Below are 25,924 nucleotides of genomic sequence, written 5' to 3'. Positions count from 1 at the left end.
ATGCTCACATGAATACCATGGTATTACCATGGGTCAATACCATGGGTTATCATAAACCTGGAGATTAAAAATTACTATTAGTAATTTATAAAAATTAATAAAATTAATAGTTGATTTTTATTTTATTTTTTATTTTAACCAAGCTAAAATGTTTAACATACATTAAATTACAACATCCATTTTTACTCTTGATTGGATCAAATATTTTTTCACTCTATGCTAGTTTTCATATCATGATATTTGATACCTCTCGTAGATCCAGAGTAAAGATGGATCTATGCTGGTTTAATTCCCCCATTTAAATAGGCTACATTCCAGGTGAATACCATGGGTCAATACCATGTGCCATTTTGGTGAATACCATGGGTCAATACCATGTGCCATTTTTATTTTTATTAATACTAATATTAGGGTTAATAATGTTTTTTTGCATGGTATTAATAACAATCTAGTCCATGGTATTTGTCCCATAGTATTTTTCCCATAGGTTTCACCTAAATATAACACATTTTTTGAGTGTTCGTAAATATAAGGTGACTTATGGAGTAAATATAAAAAAATGTTTTATTTTTTTTACCATACCTCTCGTTTATTTATATTTTTATTAATTTACCATACCTCTTTTACAAATATGGTATTTGGCCCATAGGACTCACTTAAATAAAACCTCTTTCTTGAGCCTTCATAAATAGAACGAGGGTTATGGACTAAATATAAGAAGGGGTTTTATTTATTTACCATGCGTCTAGTTTATTTATATTTTTATTTATTTACCATACCTTTTGAGTAAGTATAAAAAGACATTTTATTTATTTACCATACCTCCACTTTACTTATATTTTTATTTGTTTACACCCTTGCATGCATATAAGGTGACTTATGGAGTAAATATAAAAAATGCTTTATTTATTTACCATACCTCTCATTTATTTATATTTTTATTAATTTACCATACCTCTTTTATAAATATGGTATTTGGGCCTTTGGCCCATAGGACTCACTTAAATAAAACCTATTCTTGAAAATGGGCGAATGGAAGGTTGTAACTCCTAATTTCAAGGGCTAAATTTACCTTTTTTACCCTCTCCCTTAAAATAAGGTGGGCTATTTGAGGTGATTTGTAAAAATGTACTATGATACAAAATATTCGCCCACTAAAAATTTAAAACCCCTTAATTTCGCCAAAGGGCAAACATTCACCCCTAAAATTTTCTATGGGCTACACAGTTCCTTCTCCTGGGAAGTGGATAGGGATGGATTGATTTTCAAGGTAGGGATGGATTGATTTTCAAGGTTATTTCTATACCGAACTCTATATTCTTAACACGGAGAGAAGTGGAGTCGGCCACACAAAGATCAGTTGAGGGGTTATTTTGGGTTTCTCTTACTATGTCCTCTAAGGGCGATACACTGGGAGGTGGATTCTGAATCAGATTTTCAATCATATCATCCTCATCTTGCTGTTTTCCTCCCATAGTGATTTCTAATGTACAAAGTGGTGTAGAATAAACTTCATCCTCATATTCCTCCTCCAACTAGAGAGGTAGATCATGTTCTAATGAAGGTTGGGCAGGAGGATATAGGATTAACTGCTTGGACATATTCCCATTCTTTATAGTCATGTTCCCAGCTCGACAACTAATGTAGGCATCGACGGTAGCTAACCAGGGTCTTCCTAGAATGAGAGGATACCCAGTGAGCTTTGCCTTGGGCTAGAGAACTAAGAAATCAGCAGGGTACTCCCAAGAATCAATGGAGACCATCACATCTTCCACAATCCCCTTAGGGGTCACGGTGGAGCGGTCTGCTAGCTGTAGCACGGTTGTGGTCTTCCTTAAGGAACCCTGAAGGTTGAGTTTGAGCATTGTGTCCTTTGTCATCACATTAATGGCAGCTCCCAGATCAATCAAAGTGTGTGGGATCATGGTGCCATTGATGTGGACATCAACTACTAGGCTTCCAGGGTCTAGATATTTTGGACAGATTACCTGCCCCAACATTAGGTCAGATAGCTACCCTATGACATTGATGGTTGGGGCATCTCTCTTGCGCCTTCCTGGATGCCTAAAGCACTTCTCTTTAATCAATCTATTATAGATAGGCACATCCTTTATGGCTTGGAGAAGTGGTGTCTTTACACATAGATGTTTCAATTCCCCCAGGAGTTCAACTTCTTCTGGGGTAGGCTGGATTGTCACGGATAGTCTCTCAGGAAGGGGTGGAATTGCTTTCGGTTCACTTTCCTCTTTATCTTCCTCAATCTCCCTAGGTGGAGACTAACTATTTGGGAAAACTTTCCTAGATCGCAGGTTGATCTCCTAAATATCCACAACATAAGTTGGGCATGATGGTTCCCCACTATACACTTGCTGATCCTGTTTGTTGTTCAGGTTTGGATTCGGTTGGGCAGGAATTTAGGGTTGCTTTGGAGGAGCAGGAGGTAACGGTTGTGGTTGGGCAGGTGGTGGAGGAAAAAGAGCAGGGAGAGAGTTGGATTGGGGCCCCCACCCCTAATGAGGTGCATTCCATTGAGGTGATGGCTGTGCATAGGATTGAAATGAATGGTTGGTTGGTTGGGCATTATATTGAGATGTGAAGGACCAAGGAGGAGGCACGGACCATGAAGGATGATCAGGGGGACCCCAAGAAGGTATGGAAGTGACTGTGTTGGGGTTGTAGTAAGCCTATGATGTCCCTTGCATCCCCTGTTGGTATGGTCTAGGCCCATGCAACCTTCTTTGGTTTATGTAATAGAGTTGTTCAGTGGCTCCCTTAGCCCCTTGATATATAGCTGTAAGTCCGGGCAAGGACGGGCACTTATTTGTAGAATTATTCTCCTCACAAACTGAACAAACCTCTATAGAGTTCAATGGGCATTCATTCCTAGGATGCCTCCTGATGCATCTAGAGCAAAAGATGGCCAAAGCCCTCTCTGCTTCCTCTTGTTTCCTTTTGATATGCAAGGTATCCATTTGCATGGCAAGAGTTTGCAACATCTCACTCTTGAAATCTTCCAGCATGGTTCCAATTTCCCCCTTAATGGATGAGTTAGAGGAAGAGGTACTGGCTATGAGTTGACTCCCCCTACCCTTCTTTCTGGCTGCCCTAGAATGGTTTCTAAAAACAGTCTTTATGTCTTCATAGGATAGTTGGTAGATGTCTCCCCCGGCTAGTAGATGGAGGGTGTCTAAAAGATCTTCCCAAATTCCCCTGAGTAGGACCATCTTCAGAGACTCAGGGTCAAGTGTACACCCGACCCTTTTGTAACTAAGCTGGAAACTTTCCTCATAGTCTTCCAGGGACTCATCACTTCCTATAGTCATTCGGATAATTTCTTCTTTAGTATCTTTTGACCTACAATAGTCTCGATACTTGTTTTTAAAGGCTTGCTGCATCTGTGCCCAATTTGTGATATTATTGCCAAGTAATCCCATTAACCAGTGCAATGCTGCATCCTTGAGAGTAGAAGGGAACAATTTCAACTTTTTCTCATCCTCTGCATAGTTATAGGTTCAATAGATAACATCAAACTCAAGCAAGAAGGTGTCAGGATCTTCTGTAGTCAGACCACAGAAATGAGGTAGGGTGGAAGGGCTTATATTCTTCATTTTGGTGTCCCCATTGGTCTCCCGAATGGGAAAGGTACCCTCTATTCTCTCTCCATTACCCCTAGCATTTCTCTGTTCAGCCATTGGCTCTAAATGAATGTTTTCTTCTTCTTCTTCCCCTATAGGTTCTTCAAATATGTCTGGCTGTTCTCCTAAGGGTTCTTCTTGATCAAAGCCACCAAAGAAGAGAGAAGGTTGGCTGTGTGAAGCAGTGGGGGTGTTGGGTAATTTTTTTTGAATTATCTCTATTCCTATGAGGCATGAAAGGAAATATTTTTGGTTGGTTTTTCTTTCTTTTTCCCCACACTGATAGCACTTGAAAAAATGAAATTGATTGAACAAACGAATTGCAACTAACTAAAATGAACTTGCTGAAATAAAATTGCAGAATTGAAGAGGAAAGCAAAAGAAATGCAGAACTGAAAGAAAGGAAATGACTAATCTACTTTTGCTGAAATGAAATTGCATAATTGAAGAGGAAAGCAAAAGAAATGTAGAACTGAAAGCAAGGAAATGACTAATCTACATTTGCAGAAATAAACTATTAGTAGAATGTTGCAATAGAAAATAGAAGAATGCAGTAATCACAGAATAGTCTGATGCTTCCCTGGCAACGACGCCAAAAAGTGGTGAACACCAATATTGCAGCAATAATGATACATCTCCTGGGCTTCTACTTTACTCTTATCAACCTGGTAGTTTGTAACAAAGTTGGAAGCGACGGTGTTGTATGCACAAGTACTAGTTCTTACTGCAGGTTGTCACTTGGTCAGCCAGTGCAAGATCACTAGGAGCTCAAGCCAACTTCTATGGATTCCAGAAGAAGCTCTATATGTGATAAAAGAAAAAGAGATTACTCTGTCGATGCTATTCTACTTGCAGAAATGAAGATTGAAATGTAAAGCAAAGCAAGGGAATCCTAGTTAACCCCTAATCCTACTTTTGCATAAAGCACTATGAAAACCATGAAAAGAATTCCATTATCTACTCAAGGAAGTAAACAACATCTACCTAAGCTATTTCTGAAAGTAAATGAGCAAAAAACATCTTTTTGGATTTTTATGTATTTTCATGTGAATTTGTCATGCATGTAATTTATTTGTTTGTGAATGTGGCAGCGAATAGGTGGTGATGGAGGGCGTTTTTGGGACTTGAGAGGATGGAGGATGGTGTGGATGGGTCCTAGGAGGTCTCAAGTGGCCTTCTGGAGGCTTTTCCCAAACTTGGCCTTCAAAATAAAGCCTACAGGAGGACACACGAAATCTACAGGAGGAAAAACAACGTTCTACAGGAGGCCTACAGGAGGAGGTCGAGAGCAGTTTTCACTGTTTTGAAGGTGTGGGAGTGGGTGGAGAAGGTAGATTAAGGTTGGGATGAAGTGTTAGGGCACCTATGGGCTTACCAAGAATCATTAGGAGAGAGAAAGATGATTGGATTTTCTTGAGGAGAGAGAGGAAAGTCTATGGAAAATGTAGGAAACTAAGGCAAAATTGAGGGGAGACTTGGGCGACCTGTAGGGCATGGATCAGATGGAGGATGGCATGGCTGATAGGTTGACCTGCTACTAGAAGATATCTGCTACATAAACAACTAACTGTCAACCCATGAGATTAAGCAAGCAAGAAAATAAGTGCATCAAAAAAACAGAGTTTTTGCATCAAAGTAAACTATGATCTATGAAAGAAAATGTGGATAACCATTGCATGAAAGAAAAGCATGAAAGAAGACTGTTGCTAATAAGGAAATGAGCATGATGAAGAAGTTCTGAAGCAAATCAAACTAGAAAGCTGCAAACACTAGAAGTCCTATGAAGGAGGAAAATTTGTGTTTTTGGGGCAGCAAGAGGGTCTTTGCCTCAAATCATTGTCCCAGAGGGAGGAAGAGAGGCCAAGGCACTATTTCTAGCCTTTTGGATCTTTTCTTTATCACTTCTTAACTTGCTATAGAGAGCACAAATGGAAGCAAACCACTGAATCATAAAAAACAACCTGTTCTTAACCATAAAAGAAGTTCATCTAAGAACAACCTGATCTACAACTGAAATAAAACATACAAATACAAGTAAAGAGGAGCTTGGTTGCTTGGATTGGGCCCTAACCCAAGAGCTTCAACCCTCTGAGGTAACTCAGTGCTAACTCAAAAAGGATTCCATCTTTATTTCCAAAACAATAACAAGATTACATGAAACTGTCACAAAATAATAAGCTCAAAGTTGAGCAGAGTATACATAAGCAAAACTCCAACAAAAATCCAACAAAAATCCGACCCTAGTGATGCCCTAGGCCTTTCTATTTATGCAAATGAAGCTCCCAACAACTTCCTCAAAATCAAGGAGGCTTGGCTCCCAAAACTCGAAATAAAGATAAGTTATCCTCCACTTGCTCGGCTGCCTGCTAATGCATGACTTGGCTACCTGTACTCCGAGTTAAATGAAGGGAAATTCGAAGTGGGGAGTAATAAATGAGGGTGATTCCCTCCTATAAATCCTCTTCTTTCTCCACTTCGAGTTATTACTGCCATTTGTCCACTGGATCCTCGACTTTGACCACAAAATTGATCAAAAATCTGTATTAAACACATATTAGACCACATGGCATCATAACTAACTCAACTTACTCTATAAGCATGAATATAATTAGAAAATCATACAATAAGCTAAGAGAATGGTTGATTTGACTAGGTTAGGAGGTAAATGAGCCCATATAATTACCCATTGATGAGGCTCATCACCTCGTTTTCAGCGGTAGCAGCACCACTCCACGCCATAACATCAAGTGACAAGAGTTTCCAGTGGGGAAAAGGGCAACAAAAGGTTTTCAATGAGTTAAAGAAGAAGATCAGTGAAGCACCAGTTTTGGTATTACCAAACTTGCAACGACCCTTTGAATTGGAGACAGATGTGAGTGGGTATGCTATGGGAACTTTCTTGATGCAAGGAGGAATGCTTGTTGTCTACCATTCTGAAGCATTTCATGGGGTAATTCTTAACTACCCTGCCCACAATAAGGAGCTCTATTCCATGGTGCAAGCTGTGAAGAAGTGGAAGCACTATCCAATGGGAAAGGAGACAATAATCCACATGGATCACAAGCTGTTACAGTACCTGCAGCCCCAGAATAAGCTACAACAGAATAGGCATTACAAGTGGATGGGGTTTTTACAGTAGTTTCATTTGGTGATCAAGTATAAGAAGCGAAACACAAACAAGTTGGCCGATATGCTTTCAGGGCTACCCACATCAAATATTACAACTTTGGGGACTCTTATGCACATGGAGCCATTCACCCATGATGCATACATAGAGGCATATTCAGAAGATGAGGACTTCAAGGAGGTGTATCAATAGTTGCAAAGTCAGAGTCATGTGCACGATGGCAACAACACCATTCACTACCATCTCCATGATGGGTTACTCTAGAGGCTAGATAAGCTATGTGTTCCTAAAGATGAGCATTTGCAACTGATTAGAGAGGCTCACACCTCCAAGGTTGCATGGCACTTTGGTGTAGGGAATATCGTGGCTGAGTTGCAGAAGTATGTGTATTGGCCCAAGATGCAAGAGAATGTAGCTAGGTTCATAAGAGGATGCATGCTTTGTTGTGACAGCAAGCCTAGTGATAGGAAACATGGTATGTATCATGCCTTACCTATACCTACTCATCCTTGGGAAATCATTTCCATGGACTTTGTGAGAGGTTTACTAACAACCAGGAAGGGACATGAATACCTGTTTGTAGTAGTTGATAGGTTTAGCAAGATGTGTCTTCTGATGCCCTGTAAGAAGACCATCAATGGAAAAGAAGTAGCAAACTTGTTCTTTGGACAGGTCTGGGTACACTTTGGGATACCAAGGAGCATAATTTTAGATAAAGATACAAGATTTATCAGTTCATTTTGAACTATATTGAGGGACAAGATGGACACAAAGTTGAAGAGATCTACAACATTCCATCCACAAAAAGATGGGTAGACAGAAGTAGTCAATAGGACTTTGGTGCAACTTCTGAGTGGTTACAACCAGAAGCATCCGAAGACCTGGGATGAAAAAATGGTATATATATACAATATTCTTATAACAGAGCAGTCCACACTTCTATAGGAAAGTTCCCATTTAAAACTCATTTTGGATATTTTCCACCTTTACCTTTGGATATTGCATATGGGCAGCAAGGAGGAGTGAAGAAAGACCTTATAGGAGATGCTTTGAGTGTTGAAAAAATTATAGAGAAGATCATGCAAATCCATCTATAGGTATAGGAAACACTGCAAAAGTTGTAGGTGAAGTATAAAGCCATGCATGATCAACACAAAACAGAGAAATCATTCAAGGTGGGAGACATAGTATGGCTACAATTGAACAAGGAGAGGCTGCAGGAGCCTAGTAAAGTATGGTCCCTTTGAGATACAATAAAATATAGGTGATAATGCATATCGACTCAGTTTACCACCATATATGCACATTTACTCAGTTGTAAATGTAGAGAATTTGAAACTCTATGAGCCTTCCATGCTAGATTAGGAAGAGGAACAGGTCCTACCTTCTGTGGAGGATTTGGCACTAGACGCTCAGGTAGAGTTGACAGAAGATACAATTTTGCAGAAGAGGTCAAGAAATACCAGACAAAGGAAACAAGACCTTTGGCAGATTGGGTTGAAGGGGAAACTTCCAGGAAAAGCTAAATGGTACACCAAAGAGAAGGTGGAGGAAAAATTTCCTCACCTCATTCAGTAAAATATTTTGGGGACTAAAAGCATCCCAAAATGGGGAGGTGTGATCCAAATTGGATCATTATATTTTTTGTCATGCATCTTGATGCATTTGGAGAGGCAAAAGTGGAGGAATCAACTCACAGGACTATTTTTACCGGCAGGACCTAGTTTGGCGAAACGGGGTCTGAAACCTTCCTGGAGCGTTTTAAGGCATCAAACGATGTTTTTGGGTGTAATTTTTTTTTGATTATATGAAACACCTTTTCATGCTATTCTAGACACATATATATTCCAACGACATAAGAATCGTGGCAATCAGAGTCCGTATGCAAAAGTTATGCCACTTAGAAGTTGACCTTCATGTTTTCACACCTATAGTTCAGGAGGATGCCGCGTTAGCCCCCATTATTCATGGAAAATGGTCTAGCCATGTGTTTTTGATGTAAAATACTCTAGAAGAGTCTATTTTTTAACTCTAGCTAAAAGTTGATGTAGTCAAAATTAACCACTAGTAGGTTATCGAGTTGTGTTATAACCAAGCCACTAGGGGGAAGAGGCATTCCATTTTTTTGAGAACATTTTGTTCCATAGTTGAGAAAAGATAGCTAGGAGAGATAGGAGGTAGAGAACACAGAGATGATCGATGCACTGTAGCAGCGCGCGGGCCACATGCATTGCTTCTTTGTATCTACAGCCATATTTCCAGACGAAGAAAGAGAGCGTAGCAGCCTCACCTTCCAGCTGGGTTTTCTCTCGAAATGGTTTCCCAGAGAGCATATTTTGTGTATTATGTGTGTGAGAGCTTATTTTTTCGTTCTCTACTTTTATGCTTGATTTACTTTTACATGCATGGACTAATTACAGTTAATTTTACAGATCTAGAAATTAAATAAAGTTGTAATAGTGTAGAGTCTCAGATTTTAAATATAATATTATCAGATATGTTGTGACGAGATATCCAATCAAATATCCATGATAATTTATGGATCACCAATATGTGGTGGCAATTAAAATCCATCTATAATAATTACAAATAAAATAAAATAAAACGAAAACTTCTTAATATTTAAAAAAAAAAATTAGAAAATAATCAATATATTATGATAATGATTACTATTTTTCACAAGACTAAGAAGTTATATATATATATCTATAGATATATATATCTATATATATATATATATATATATATATATATATATATATATATATATATATATATATATATAGGACATATAACATTTATATTAAAACAATTGGATACATGAACAGAACCATTTACATGCTCCAATGATTTTCGAGGCTTGCAAATTTCAAATTGAGCTCAGATGCTCAATCCAAACCCTCAAGCGAGTTCCCCATGGCACAAAAATTTCAGCCCCTTTCCAAGTAAAGAATTTCCAAAAAAAACCCGAGTAGTCAAACACTTTTAGATTCCATTTTTCACTAATTTTCTTTAGATTTAATTTGACTTCTTATTTTTCTTGGTGAAGAAATTTTTCCTTTCTTCCCAACTTGAGTCAAACCCGTATTTTTCTGCAAATTCCAGCAGATCATTCTTCAGAAAGTTCACAATGATATTCTTGATCTTCCTCATCCACTTGATCTACCCAAGAAGTTTCATTTTCCACATTATTCCTTGTGGTTTTCAGGGGGAATACATTTTGATTTATTGCTTCTTTAGGGAATCCTTAATGCCGATTAGATGAACAACATTGGCATGCATTTTTTCGTTCTTAGATTTTGTTACCATGGCTGCATTTTCTTTGGCTCCATCTGCTTCCTTATTTTCTTCTAGTTCTTTCTTATCATGAATTTTTTCCTCTTTGTACACCATAGAGTGATCACCTTGTGCTCCTTCCCACCATTTGGGCCTTCAATATTTTTTCCAATCTTTGCTATTACGATAATGTTTGGGGAAATTTTTAATTACATGCACCATTTCATAGCATGTTCTACATAAAAATGAAATATTATCAAAGTCGATATTTTGGACCCAAACATAGTTTGGAGCTGTCAAATTGATCACAGCATGAAAACCCTTGTTGACGTCCATTTACTCCACACATATTTGGACATAAGTAGTCATGTATAATCTTTCAATTCTGGGACAACAACAATAAAATTTCCCAAACACATTCCCAATTGAGGAAAGCGATGTAAGATTCAAAAAATTCAAGGGAATATTTGAAAGCCTTACCCAAATTGGGGTTGTGGAGATTGATGCTATTACCAGATTAAAAGTGGGAGTACAGGGTTGCATGAAGAGACAAACACTACCCCAAAACCATGACCCAACTTCATAGATGGCCTTCTTGTCCTCTCTATTATAGAAAACCACAATAAAAAAACCTTGAGCCATAAGGTAAATGTTCAGTTCATTCTTCAAAAGGGGATTCCATGTCCCAAACATCCATTTGTGCAAATAAGCCAACCAAAACTAGTATCCATTAAACCTGCAAACCAAACCATGCTTCGAGAAATTTTTTTCACAACAATAAGATTCTTAATCCACATGAACATTGTGGGAAGGAACTCCTTGAACCACCAAAAGACCATAACCAAATTTCAACATGGATCTGTACAAAACTGAAGAAGAGTTAGCTTGATCAACATCCATTCTTGCAAAAGAAACTGTATTTTTCGCTGAATCACAAGGGTTCACCATTGTGTTAAATTGTAGCAAGAAAAGGCTTGATTTGACTTGTGACTTAGTCAAGTGGATACATTCAAATTTCCACGTCGACAATATGACTTGAGTTGCAATTAGCAGGAGTGGCATGGCCAAGTCAATTAGTTAAGTTAGTCAATTTGAGTTTGTAGGAAAGAAGTAGAGTTGTGCATGTGTTGATTGCTAAGATATAGAAATCTAGTGGAGTAACAGTGAAACTCGGTTATCTGAGCTCTATTCATGAATAGAGTCAGCAGGAGTTCAGTTGGGTAGTTGCAACTATTGTTAACTCACCGGTCTCTTAGTTAAGTAGTCAATTTATTTAAAACATCCCTAGTCATGCATGGAATTTTAATTGCCTAGTTGAGTGGAGGAAAAAAGGCATCGATGTATGTATTATTGTATAGTAGAGAGCATATACAATTTTCATGTAGCAGGTGAGGCTTTCCTCTTGGGAATTGTGCAAGAAAGTAGGGGCTTTTCCTATTCTTTAGGAGACAATATCTTCAAGAATTGAACAAGGAAATAGGAGGAGCAGGAGGCCTAGATTTGGCTAAGTATTTGCCAGAGTAGACTCAAGAGGATGAGATCAATATTGTAGTGCAGGTGGAGCTTCAAGGATTGAAGCTTTCATTGTAATAGATTTATTTTTCTCATCTAATATAATATAAAAAGAAGAGGGGTTTTTCCTAGTTGGGTTCCCTAGGAAAAATATTGTGTTAATTGTGATTTAATGGTTGTATGTGTTTCTATTATATGTTTTCCTTTCTACAAATTGAGTAGAAGAAATTTGTGTCTATTGTTTTCAGTCTGAATTCATTAGCAGCTGCAAATTTAGAGATATTCCTACATGATACCCGAGCTATTGAAGACTACATAGAAACCATATTCTAATATTCTCTCAGAAAAATTTCGAATCGTGGATTTGTGGTCTAGGAATTTTTTTCTTCAGTGCACGAACAATGTACTTCTATGGATTGAGGCTTGAGTATGCATTGGAGGGAAATTCAAATTTCGTAGCTTGGAAAGACAGGATGGAAGCTTTGCTGGATGATACTGGAGTATAGGAGTGCACAAAAACTGATATTCCAAAACCAACAACATTAGATGCACAACATCTATCACAGTGGAAGAGCGATACTACAAAGGCTAGGAGGATTATCTTGGAGGGTGTCAGAGATCATGTGGTTTCAAGTTTGCATGGAAAGCAAACTGCTTATGCAATGTCAAAATCCCTCACAAAGTTATTCGAAAGCAACAATGATGCCAGGAAATTGACATTGAAAGATAAGCTCAGGAACATTTGAAAGCAGAAAAATGATGCCATTGTTCAATACCTATCCAAATTCACTCAGGTCAGAGATGAACTTAGAGGAGTAGGAGAGGATGTTCCATCATATGAGCTTGTAATCTTAACACTTCCTTGTCTTCCGAATTCCTAGCACAACTATTAGGATTCAGTTAATGGAAGAGACAACCTCCCAAATTGGGAGAGACTTTGGTTTCATTTGGTGTAGGAAGAGATTAGAAGAAATATTAGAGATGGTGTCACATCGAGATCTGATGCGGAAGAATATTGTTCTCTATTTGGAAAAGGAAAGAAGGCCCAAGGTGAGGCAAAATCCAGCTAGACCCATGGCAAGAAGAAAGACCTCAGTACAATTAAATGCTTTCACTGCCACGAGTATGGACATTGTGCAATCAAGTGTCAACACAAGAAATCCAGTAAGGAGCCCACAACAAGAGCAGGAGGATGTGATCTCACATCACACATTGAGTTGGATTTCACCCTCATTGCTTGCATGGAAAGCACAATAAGAGGGAGTGAATGGTTCCTAGACTCTGGTGCCTCATATCATATGGCAAGAAGTAAGGATTTCTTCAGAAACCTTGAGGAGAAGGACTTACAATTACACATCAAGCTTGGAGATGATGGAAGGTATAGTACCAAAGGGATTGGCACTATCATATTTAAGAGGGAGTCAGATTCATATCTTCACCTAAAGGATGTAATGTATATGCGTCTGAAGAAAAATATAGTTTCTGTACATGTACTTGAAGACCATGGATATAATGTTCTTTTCAGTAAAGGGAAAGATTATTTGAAGCATGTTTCTGTTGGATAAGTAAAACAAATCAGTGTTCGAGTTAAAAATATTTACAAGCTAGAGGTAGATTTCGCCATGCATGCAACTATAACTCCAGGAGTGAGGTGGGGTGATGTAGAGCCTTAGTCCTAGAGTTGCAAATATTTGGGCAGGGTCCATAAGAGGGAAACAATAGTTGCAATATACTCTTCTCTTGGATCATTACCCTTGCTACAAGGGCCCACAATATTCAGTAGTAGAAGGATCAATGTTAGTTGATACAATCATATCTTGAGCAACAGTGTAGAGGCTAGTAGTACTCAAAGGCTTAGGAGACATTTGCAGCTCAGAGACACAATTGATTTAGTATTTTGGATGCTTCTCAGGTGTAGTTGTTGTAGTAGCAACAACAACGGTGAGGGGAAGTGTTATTTGTGTTACAATACATTCCATTATAACAGGATTGCGGTTGTGCGAAATCCTTTTCTTGCTAAAAGGGAGTGTTAAATTGTAGCAAGAAAAAGCTTAATTTGACTTTTGCCTTATTCAAATGGAGAAATTCAGATTTCCACATCAGCAGGATGACTTGAGTTTCATTTAGCAGGAATGACATGGCCAAGTCACTTAGTTAAGTCAGTGAATTTGAGTTTGTAGTCAAGAAGTAGAGTTGTGCATGTGTTGATTGCGAAGATCTAGCAATGTAGTGGAGTTATAGTTAGTGAAACTCAATTATCTGAGCTCTAGTCATGAATAGAGTTAGTAGGAGTTCAATTGAGTACTTGTAACTATTGTTAACTCACTGATCTCTCAGTTAACTAGTCAATTTACTAAAAATAACACTAGTCATGCATGGAATTCAAATTGCCTAGTTGATTGGAGGAAAAAAAACATCAATGTGTTTATTATTGTATACTAGAGAGTGTATAAAGTTTGCATGTAGCAGGTGAGGCTTTCCTCTTGGGAATTGCACAAGAAAATAAGGGCTTTTCCTATTCTTTAGGATCTAATTTCTTCAAGAATTGCACAAGGAAATAGGAGGAGAAGGAAGCCTAGATTTGGCTAAGTATTTGCCAAAGCAGACTCAGGAGGAAGAGATCAATATTGCAGTGTAGGCAGAGCTTCAAGTGTTGAAGCTATCATTGTAATAGATCAATTTTTATCATATGATATAATACAAACAGAGGAGGGGTTTTTCCCAGTTGGATTCTAGTAAATATACTGTGTTCATTGTGATTTAATGGTTTCATGTGATTGCATGTGTTTCTATTGCATATTTTACTTTCCACAGATTGAGTAGAAGAAATTTGTGTCTATTGTTTTAAGTCTGAATTCATTAGCAACTACAAAATTAGAGCTATTTCTACACATTGAAGGAACTGCAGAAAATACACACAAACAAAGCAAAAATTGGATGGCTAGGGTGAAACCCTAGTTGCCGAAAGGGTTTCTAGAGCACCTTCCATTCTTCCCATTTTGCATTAGCAATATTAAGAAGATTTATTAAACAAATAAAACATGTATTATTTTTTTATTTGAATATGGTGGAAATCAAGTATTAAAATTATTAATATTTTGGTTATACAATAATTAAGTTATAAAATTAGATTAAGTTATGTGTAAGTTAAATGGAAATGATGTTTAATATTGGGAAGGTAGTGATCGAAAAGGGTTTCAATATGAAAGCACCCTTTTAACTTATGGCAAATTTTCTTTTCAGAAAAATCTTATTCTTTTGGGTGACGTCCGAATATTATATGGGTAATATAAAGCATGAATTAGAGTACATGTAGAAATCCTTATGGATAAGCAACAATTTATTTTTTAGGAGAAGTCTTGATTTAGGAGGAGTGGCAATCTTGTTTTAAGGGGAAGTCTTCACAAAAGTTGTAACAACATCAGTTCATGAAGCAACTTTCATGGAACTTAGCACATGCTTGGTTCAAGGACATGTCTTCATGGAATTACAAACATTGCAATCCAATTATGGAAGCTTCAGACAATATTGCCTCCAATAAGGAGTTTGGAAAAAACCTACATGAATCCATATTTTTTTAAAACAAGTTTTTCAAAATTATATGAGGATTGAAACAAATTTCAATTTTTTTTTCATGTAGTTCATTGTACCAGAGATCGATACTAGCTACATCCACAAAAAACTCACCCATGTCTAGGTGAGCCAATTATTTTTCATGTAGAAATGACTTCCAAGGAGCGAGCATGTCAATCTCAGCGGGTATATAATTAAATGACTTTTCTGTGTTATTTGATCATAGCATTTACAAAGTTCCACCCTTAATATTCTTCTACAATTTCATAAGATTAACCCTTGGACATGCATAATACTCCATTGTCAATGCCCATCAACTCCATGCGATCAATAATAAACCCTCTACAGTTATGCCTATTCATTTGCCCAATGTATATATTGTGGAGAAATAAAAAGAAGTTCTAGTTATGAAGGTAGCATAGATATTAATTCTCAACCTCTTTATACTATGAATCCAAGACGATAATATATTAAATTAATGAATTTTATCTTCCTCCATCAAGTTGTACCAATGAATTTATTTAAATTTGATAAAAAATGTAATGCATATTTCTAGAAAAAAAATATTATTTAACTCCACACTTTGGTTAATTGTTAAAAAATTAAAAAAAATTCTCTAATCACCAAAAAAAATCATCATAAATAAATTATGAAATCAAATTTCAAGAAAAACTTCATGAAAATGGCAAAAAAAAAGCTCCGCTGAAATTTATGACAATCCCATTTAAAAAAACCATATAAAACTTATGAAAATTGTGAGGAAAAAGTTTATAGGTAACATATATCAATTTAGCCTAGTCCATGGACCCCATGAAAATTGTGAGGCATAAGTTATATATAACTTATGTCAATCAAACCTAGTCCATGACAATCTTGCTTTAATGAGAAGTCTTCACAAAAGTTGTAACAACATCGGTTGATGAAGAAACTATTATGAAACTTAGCACATATTAAGTTCAAGGACAAGTATTCATTGAATTACAAAAATTGGAAATTTCGTGCAATCTCACCTCTAATAAGGAGCTTGGACAAAACCTACAAGAATCCATATATTTTAGAAACAAGTTTTTCAAAATTATAAGAGGATTGAAACAAATGTTTTTTTTCTCATGTGGTTCATTGTATTGAAGATTAATACTAGTTACATTCACAGAAAATTCATGTGTGTTTAAGTGAGCTGGTTATCTTTCATATCGAATATCAATACTAGTTACATTCACAAAATATTCATCCATGTTTATGTGAGCCAGTTATCTTTCATGTAAAAATTACTCTCAAAAAGTGAACATGTTATCTCAGTGAGATTGAAACCCAAATAGAAAAGATAATAATGACTCCTCCCTAAAACTACACTCACTTAACAAACATATTTCTAATATATATATATTTTTTAAAACTATCATAATTTTATAACTTTTTGAAAATATTTATAATACATTTTTAAAATTATTTATAATTATTATGTATTTAGATTTACAACATCTATTACTACTAATTTTTATATAAAAAATACTAATCACTTTCATTAATTTATTTTATATATAGATATATAATTAAAAAAATACATAATATTTTATAAAATTATAAACAAATAATTATTATAATAATATTTTGTCATAGTTAACTTAGAAATTTTAAACAATTGTAACAATGTATCTAAAAAAGTGTCGAAGGTCATTTTGAAGGTCATTTTGAATCTAATTATGAAGTATAATAAAATTATAGGAGACAAAGGATAGGAATGTCCTTTTCTGAAACACATAAAAAAAATTAATCATAGATTTTAAATGTTTACTGCATTGTAATTCAGGTGATTAGGGTGTGAACAATGACATATTGGTGAGGATTTCATTTTAATTGATATTGACTTAATTCTAAACAGTTATTAATTTTTTATATAAAAATTTTTGAGTACACTAAATTGAGAATAGAATCCCATCTTTTATAAAAGCGCAGATATGCTTTTGGTCTAAAGTTAAGGCCTGGTATGGTCTTCTTAACAATATGTAAGCATGCAAAAGGCAAAATAGAGCATACTCTTAGGATTTAAATTCAAACCAAATGGAATTGTTTGAGTGCCATTATTATAATGGATGAGTGCCATTATTATAGTGGAATTTTTTGACGGTAGAAAAGAAAAGAAAAACAGCAAGAAGCAAGGTGGGAGAGGTTGTCATCGATATTCGATATTTTTTATTTTGATGTATTTAAATTATTTAAAATTAAACCATTATTATCATTATGTAATTAAATATAATTATAATTATAATTATTTTTTATTTATTAATATAAACATGGCATGTACCTAAGTGATCATCATGTACATCTATCCTTATCATATGGTCATGGTATTCAGAGCACATGTCAAGGTAGGAATCTTTGTTATATTTTAAATTGAAATTATGCTTCAACCAATCTAAGCTAGGTGAGGATAAGACTTTTGATGGTAGGTGAGGATAAGACTTATCTAAGGTAGGTGAGGATAAGACTTTTGATGGTAGGTGAGGATAAGACTTTTGATGGAAGTGATTAAGTTATATTATATTATATAAATTTGGCCAAACACGAGTGTACTCAAAAGTCAAATGTGAATTTAGTTGATTGGATTAGGAATCGATGCAATTAATTTTTATTAACTTAAACATATTTTGGAATTTTTTTGGACAAGTTTTTTAAATTATTTTTTTATAATAAAAGTAAATAGAGTAAGTTAGTAATTATTTATAAAGTTTAATTTTGAGGAGATTAAAAGAGTTATATATATATATATAGTGTTAAGGTATATATATAATCTCAAGGTTTATCTATATAGATTTAAATAACTTTATAAATAGTAAGTAAAGTTGGGTGAAGTTTCATATATGACATGGAGCTCTTAGTGGTTGGGTCAAATCACAATCTAGTTTCTTTATGTTAGTTTCAACTTCAACATATAATGTCTTTGTGTTTGTAACCATCACTTCCTTCTACATGCCACAATCTCTTGGATTTGATACCACTTGTTAGATATAAAACTTAATATGAGAGAAATTATGATAAAATCATAAATAATAACAATACACATAAACCATGGACACCGTGAGTTAAAGTTCAATATCCCAATCGGGGAAAGACTAACCAACAATAGATCTATTATTATCTTATGGCTTAAAAGTAGTCATGTCTTACCTTAATAGAAACCATGCGAGTTTTGGAATTGCAACTTGATTGTAGGGTAAATGAGGTGGTGGGGTTGGTGTGATGACAAGTTGAGTTTAGATGTGGATTAAATCATTAATACTTTATCTATATCCCTTGAACATTATTTGCATAATGTTTCTTAGTAGTTTGCTTAGCATTAATTGATATTCAAAGGGGTGAAGAAGTAGGATTAAAGCTAATGAACTGAATCACAACACGAGTCATCAAGCGTAAGGCTTACACTTGATAATCAACACTTCCCATATATGCCACTAACCCCATAAAATCCTTTGGCTCAAGCATCATTAACAATGGATTTTCCTCCATAGTCAAGCCTGCTTAGTTTGTTACTCCATTTGCTAAGATACAAAACATCTTAAGCAAGTATTGTATCCTATGAAATATCGATAGTATTTTTGGAGGTAGTGGGCTACTCTATTAAAACATATAAATGATCATTTTTGGGATTATTCTTAGAGGATGGTGTTAATGCAGAATCCATATCCCATAAACATTAGCCAAAATGACCAATTTTTAGTGGCCTTGAAATGTCGATGTAGAAATTGTTGTATTCTGTTATGTTCATAGAAATGAAAAGTGTGATTAAAGTTAATAAAATGAATTACATAAGCTTACGTCCAATAACTAAGTTTCCTAATTATATATTCATCCCAAGAAGGATATCTAACCATGAAGTTTTACCTCATAGCTAAACTCACTTGCCATAAATTATATTTGCAAAAAACTTATCCAATATAATGTTATCGAAGCTATTCATTAAAAAATCCCTTAACTCTTTATTAAAAATCATTCAACATTGATTTGCAGCTCTCCTTCTTTATATCCCTTTGAAACCATTATCTTCTACTTTTATTAAGTACTTGAAACCATTGTCTTCTATTTTTATGAAACACTTGAAAATTTTGTAAGCCTATTTCTATCATTATTATGCTGACAAATTGCCCACTTTTTATGTTGCAATCGCATTTAAAACATTTAACAACCATGCCCCTCTATTATGCACAAATTCTATATCAAGTCAACAACCTCTATCGACTAGTGCAACCATATTAAACATATTAATGTGGTTGATATAGCCAAAGGCTTCATAAATATAACTAGAAAAGATATCGCAACATGAATAATGTCTTACTAATGCACACATTTACTTGATTAACCATGTATAAAAAGGTTATGGGTCAGCTTTAACTTAAGAAAAAAAGTAATTACGCATCTTATTGTAAAATGGACCATTTTGCTAAATCAAATTGCCTTATATATAAATGAATATTATAAATAATAATGAGGAACTTATCATGGAGGAACTTATTAGAATTGGAATAATCTCAAATCCCTAGGAAATTGGTGCATGGGGAGCCACTTGGCACGAATCTAATTTTTTAAATTTATTAAAAGTAATGGACCATTTTGCTAAATAAAATTTGCTTATATATAAATGAATGTTATAAATAATAATGAGGAACTTATCATGGAGGAACTTATTAGAATTGGAATAATCTTCGATCCCTAGGGAATTGGTGGGCGAGGAGCCAAGTGGCACAAATCTAATTTTTAAATTTTTTTAAAAGTTAATGCAACCTAACAAACTGTGTAATACACTACAACCATTGATAAGCATTAAGACTAAGCATATTCCCTTGAGAATGAATCTAGGCCATCAATTAAAAAAATAAAAAAAGTCAACAGATCCTCATCCACCTTAAGTTGAAATAAAAAGCTTTTGGCAATTAGCTCACATCCCTCGACAAACATTATCAAGAAACTATTTTCTTCTCCCCACACATAAATGATGGACAAGGATTTCACAACACATGATGTTTTTTTTTTTTTTTTCCAATGCATGCCTACATTGATCATAAACATTGGTATTATATTTTGATTATATAAAATAGAAACAAAATCTAAAGTGCTTTCAAGTCTAGCCTTAACACGTGTTCCATGTATGAAGAGGATTGTTCATAGGTTATCAATACATTTTTCTTAAGCACTATCTTGCTCTTTTATATGCATGCCTACATTGATCATAGACATTGATATTATATTAAATTAAGATGGCAAGTACTTCTCAATGAACCAACCCTTAAGCGGTCTTAGCTTTCACTCTCCTACTAGGGTTATAGATTTGATTTTGAATCTCATAACATCTACCTGAAAGATCATCATTCCATTAAGCTTGCCTCTTAATCTAGCCTTAACATCTAGGCGAGGTATAAAAAGGAACATGAGTAATCAATCAAGGCCTTTAGAGAAGGGTTTAATTCTAGATTGTAGTTGCTAAGGTTCGACTCATATTTTGGAGATTCTATAAAAAGTTTTGATTGGGGTGAAATTGCATAGTCTACGATAACATTATCATTATAGACAAAGATCATGGAGTAATGACATCACTGGCATATGTTTTTATGCGAATTTGTCTAATGGCCTTTCATGATCACATCATCCTAGAGAGTGAGAATCATACCTAAACATAGCTATTGGATCATGAATTTTCAGCCCTTTGTTGTAAGTTATATTTTGAGCTTGAGCATGTATCCAAAGGAAAATATTTATGAAATTACGGATAAAAGAATAGATTTAATATGAAATCTATTTAGTGGGAGGATTTGGAAAAAAAATTATAAGAATTTCTTTCAAGAGGGTTTTAATAAAAGTATATTTCAGTGATTCCCAAATTTGTACTTTGAAGCAAAATAAAAACATTTAAATTAGTAGTTAAGAATATTGATTTAAACACTTAAATTAGTAATTAAAAATATTGATTTGAACTCAGACACGATAATAATATGGAGGTATACGTACTACACTCTAAATTTTTAAACCTACAATCTCTTAAAAAAACACATATTCTTACCGATTAAACTCATTTAATAATTAAAATCTCTGAAACTAATATCCACACTATACAATTTGTTTTTAAAAGACTAAATTAAAACTGAGAAATACATGAAAAATTGTGATTGCAATAATGTTTTTCATGTATTTCTCATTTTTCGTGTAGCAAGGTCAATTGAAAGTATGCAACATGGATACTCCTTTGAGGAGGAATCAAATTGCATCCAACAAGTGTTCCCACTCGAAATTTGAGTAAACCTATAGGAAGATAAGTTGAAAATACGAGTTGAAAAAGTAGTTTTTTCCTTTTTCTTTTTTTCTCTCTAAAATTTGATGATGTAATCTAATCTTATTTTATTATTTCCACTATGATTTTATAATTTCCTTAGGAGGCCCATTTTAGACATTAAAATTCCCCTAATGATTGAATGACACCTTCAGAATAGTAAGATAATAAGTAATTGACAATGCAAATACATTTACTTGAACAAGACCTTGACTGGGCCCCTATTAGCCATGACAATAATTTCATCAAACATATCATGAATATTTAATCTATAGGAGTAAATAACAGATCTAAGCATAGGGGTATCATACTTAGCTGAGAATCGCTAAGAAGCATTGATGCCTCAACACATCAACTGCCATTTCATCCATTAGGTCATAGATACATTGTTCATTCATTTGCAAGTAGAAACATGATGATATCCATACATAGCTATTGTCATAAAACATATACATAACCAACATGATAGCAACAAAAATACCAAGGAAATCACAACCATATAATCCACACATAAACCAGTATAATGCTCATAGAAATACAAGGAGAAGTAACCTCATATTGATGGTGTAAAATCAAAACCCGAGATGAGACTTCCACGTTCCACCCGACCATAGGGTGGATGAGTCAAATCTCTCTTCAGCCATTCACCCTTGTGCCATATTCCAAGCATGAATGTGAGATCTCATAGAACACATCAATCCAAAACCATCCAGGGCTTCCAGAGTCCATCCACCTAAACCCATCCAATAATGATTCCACCTCACAGTCAGACATCACAAAACCATTGTCAGATTGGTGTTTATCTAAGCCTTCTAGGTCTCTAGAGTGTTTGTCCAACTAAGGTTTCTAGGACTAGTAACTCAACCCACAACTTATTCCAGGATTCTAGAGCATTTTTCAACCAGGGCTTCGAGGACTAGTAACTTAACCCACCAAGGGCTTTGAGATCGTTCATCCAACCAAGGCTTCTAGGACTAGCAACTCAACCCAAGCTGTTATAGGGCTTCTAGAGCGTTTTTCCAACCAGGGCTTCCAGGACTAGTAACTCAACTCAAGCTAAGGAAACATGAGAACCAACTAAAATAAAACAAGGAAAAGAATCCACAATCACCATGGCTATCCAGGAAATGGCAAGGCTAGGAAAATCCACTGTCAATCTCGACCATCCTCCATGTCAATGAAAAATCATGACCAATAAACCACATGCACATGCCATGCATGCCAAAACTAGCGAGGAAAACATACATGCAACTCGGTAGTTGCAAGAAAAACCTGTTGTAGCTGTTGATCTCAATGTCCTCCTGTGCTTTCCTTCTCTTCCTTTGCCTTCTTGCTCCAAAAATCCAAGTATTCCACACTCTCCAAGAGTGCTACAAGAAAAATCTAAGTGTCCAAGAATGAGAGAGAGAGAATAGAGAGAGAGGTCCAAAAATGAACTGACAAAAGTCAGTGTAATGATCCTCAGAAGCCTTTTTATGAATGAGACGTCTATTTTCTTCATTTTCCATTATTTTCCTTCATTTTCCTCCTCACATGAAACCTATGACCTTTCACCTCCCTTTTCTCCTAATTTCCATTTATTCCATAAATAAATGTGTGAAAAATGCCATTTTGCCTTTCCAAAGCCTTAGCCATTGCCTTAGCCAATTTCCTTAGCCATTAATAACAAAATGAACACTCGCATTAGGATGTCTTGCCCAACATTCAACTTGGAATACGTGTCCCATCAACCGTGGTTATTATTTTTCCTTTATTAACCTTTATTACATGGAAATTTCACCAGGGCTGTTACAGAACCCTCCCCCTTGGGGGAACACCATCCTTGGTATTCAACAACACATATAACCACAAAACTGTTGTAAGCAAAATATACTACTGATGGAGCTTTATAACTTAGCTCAATGTAGTATTTATAATTATCAACCTGCTAAGAAGCAAACCAACATGAAAACATAACAAACATATCATAATGACATGACACCCATACCGCTTATTGGAGATTTATATCATATCTCATGGCAGTATTTACATCCATATACATATGTACATATACCAAACATCACCAAAACATGTATGAAAACATATACCAAGACATATACCAAAACTTCTTTGCCTTAACCAACAAACAAGGAAGGATACGTAGCCCGCATCTGATCTGCCATCTCCCATGTAGCTTCATTGGGCCCAAAGTGATTCCATTGCACCTTAAACTACTCGATTGCTTGGTTTCAGAGCATGAGAACCTTTCTCTGCAATATACACTGAAACTCTAGTTGGAATTCTCCATCCGATTCCACCTACAAAATATACCAGTCAATTACATGATAAACATCTTTAACATACTTCTTAAGAAATGACACATGGAAACATCATGGACTTTCACTGTCAGAGGAAGTGCAAGTCAATAGGCTAATGGCCCAATCCTCTTAATAATACTATGGGTCCACAAAACCGTGGTGCCAACTTGGCACATGATCCAATCTGTAAGGAACTCTTCCTTGGTTTGATGCGTAAGTACACCAGTTCCCCAACCTGGAACTCCTTGAAAAATTTGTTCTGATCTGCATAGCTCTTCTGCCTATCCTATGCTGCCTTTATATTCTTCTTGATTACTTGCATTTCTTGTTCCATGTCTGCCAACATGTTCGGTCCAATCAACACCTTGTTAACTAGATCACTCCAACTGATGGGAGTATTGCAACTATGCCCATATAATGCTTCAAACTGACTCATCCTCAAAGATTCTTGATACCCATTGTTGTAAGTGAACTCTACCAGTGGAAGATACTCTTCCCACTTTCATTGTTGATGCATCACATACATCCTCAACATGTCCTCCAATATCCTGTTGACCCTCTCTCTCTATCCATCTATCTGTATATGATAAGCTGTACTAAAGGCCAACTCTATGCCCAAACCTGCAAACAACTCCTTCCAAAACTTGGAAGTGAACTTTGCATCCCTGTATGACACAATCTTCTTCAGAACACCATGCAGTCTGACCACATCTTTGATGAATACCTGTACTACATCGCTAGCTAAGAATGTAGACTTCTTTAGAATGAAGTGCGTAACCTTTGTCAACCTGTCCACAATAAGCATGATGGAATCACGCTATCTCATTGTCCTCGACAAACATGTGATGAAGTCCATGGAAATGACTTCCCATTTCCATTCTGGAATTGCAATCGGCTATAGCTGTCCACCTGGATGCTTACATTTTTCCTTCACATGCTGATAATCAAAACACCTAACCACATACTTTGCTACATCGTTCTTTAGATTCGACCAATAATAAAATTTCTTCACTGCTGTGAGTGTCTTTTAATAACTTGGGTGACTTGAATACGGTTTTTCATAAAACTCTCTCAAGATCACCTTCTTGATCTCATTGCTATCTGGCACATATATCCTTTCTCTAAATCTAACCAATCTATCTGTTGTAAGGCCATAGTCCACATCCTGTGCACCTACACCTGAACCTGTACCTGTACACTACCTGTACCTATAATACCACCTGTACTACTACCTATACTTGTGCCTATACTACTACCTGTACCTATACTTGTACCACCACATGTACCACCATATGTACCTGTGTTCTGTTGCAACCAGTGCATAATATCCATATACCTGACATCCTGCTGACCTGCCTACAATGTTGGAAATAGCAACAAGAAATGATAAAAATAGAATCCATAAATTCCAGTTTAATCTGTCCTTGAATTAAACTAAGAATTAAAATCGCATTCTATTCTCATAGCAACTTGTAATAGTTAATTAGAGTGAGTTGACTTAGTTAACTTAGGAATTTCGAGTTGCAAGTCTTTCTGAAGTCATGTATATGTTATCCCTATATTATAGGGGTCTAGGATGAATTAAGTATGAGTGGTAATTAGTTAACTCAGTTTACTGAGTTAAGTCCAGTTAAATTAGTTCCAAACTTTTGAGGAACTAACAGTGAGTTAATAGTCAGTTGATGCATTAATGCACTCAACTAGTGCTGCTCCAATTAACTGAATATTCCCTCATAAGAAACTCATGCATGTTGATTCTGAGAAAGAACCAGTTGAGACTAGAGTGCAGGGACAGTGTACTATTTGTTGTATAATTTTATGAGTTGTACAGATGGTGCATGCAATCAGGAACTAAACCTAGAATGGATTGCACAATTATGGATGAGGAATTTCCCTTTAAATACAGGCTAATTCTCTCAAGAATTGTGCAAAAAATTAGAAGCTTGAAGGCTTGGAAATTTGGCTAAGTATTGGCCAAAGGAAGTCATCAGGCAGAGGATAGGAAATACTTGTGCAGGTTAAGCTCAAGGTTGAGCATATCATATTGTATTTATCCAAATTCTTTGACCAAGGGCGCAAAGAAATAGGGAGCTTGGAGAGTAGAGAAGAGGCCTGGATTTGGCTTGAGCTTCTTGTGAGCTGGGAGATTGATTTTACAGAGTGTTGGGATTGTTCTTGTGAGAAC

Source organism: Pinus tabuliformis, chromosome Q (assembly GCF_031772625.1).
Source record: "Pinus tabuliformis cultivar Carrire ecotype Pingquan chromosome Q, CPIR1, whole genome shotgun sequence".
Taxonomy (NCBI): domain Eukaryota; kingdom Viridiplantae; phylum Streptophyta; class Pinopsida; order Pinales; family Pinaceae; genus Pinus; species Pinus tabuliformis.
Note: the sequence above shows the minus strand (reverse complement) of the source record.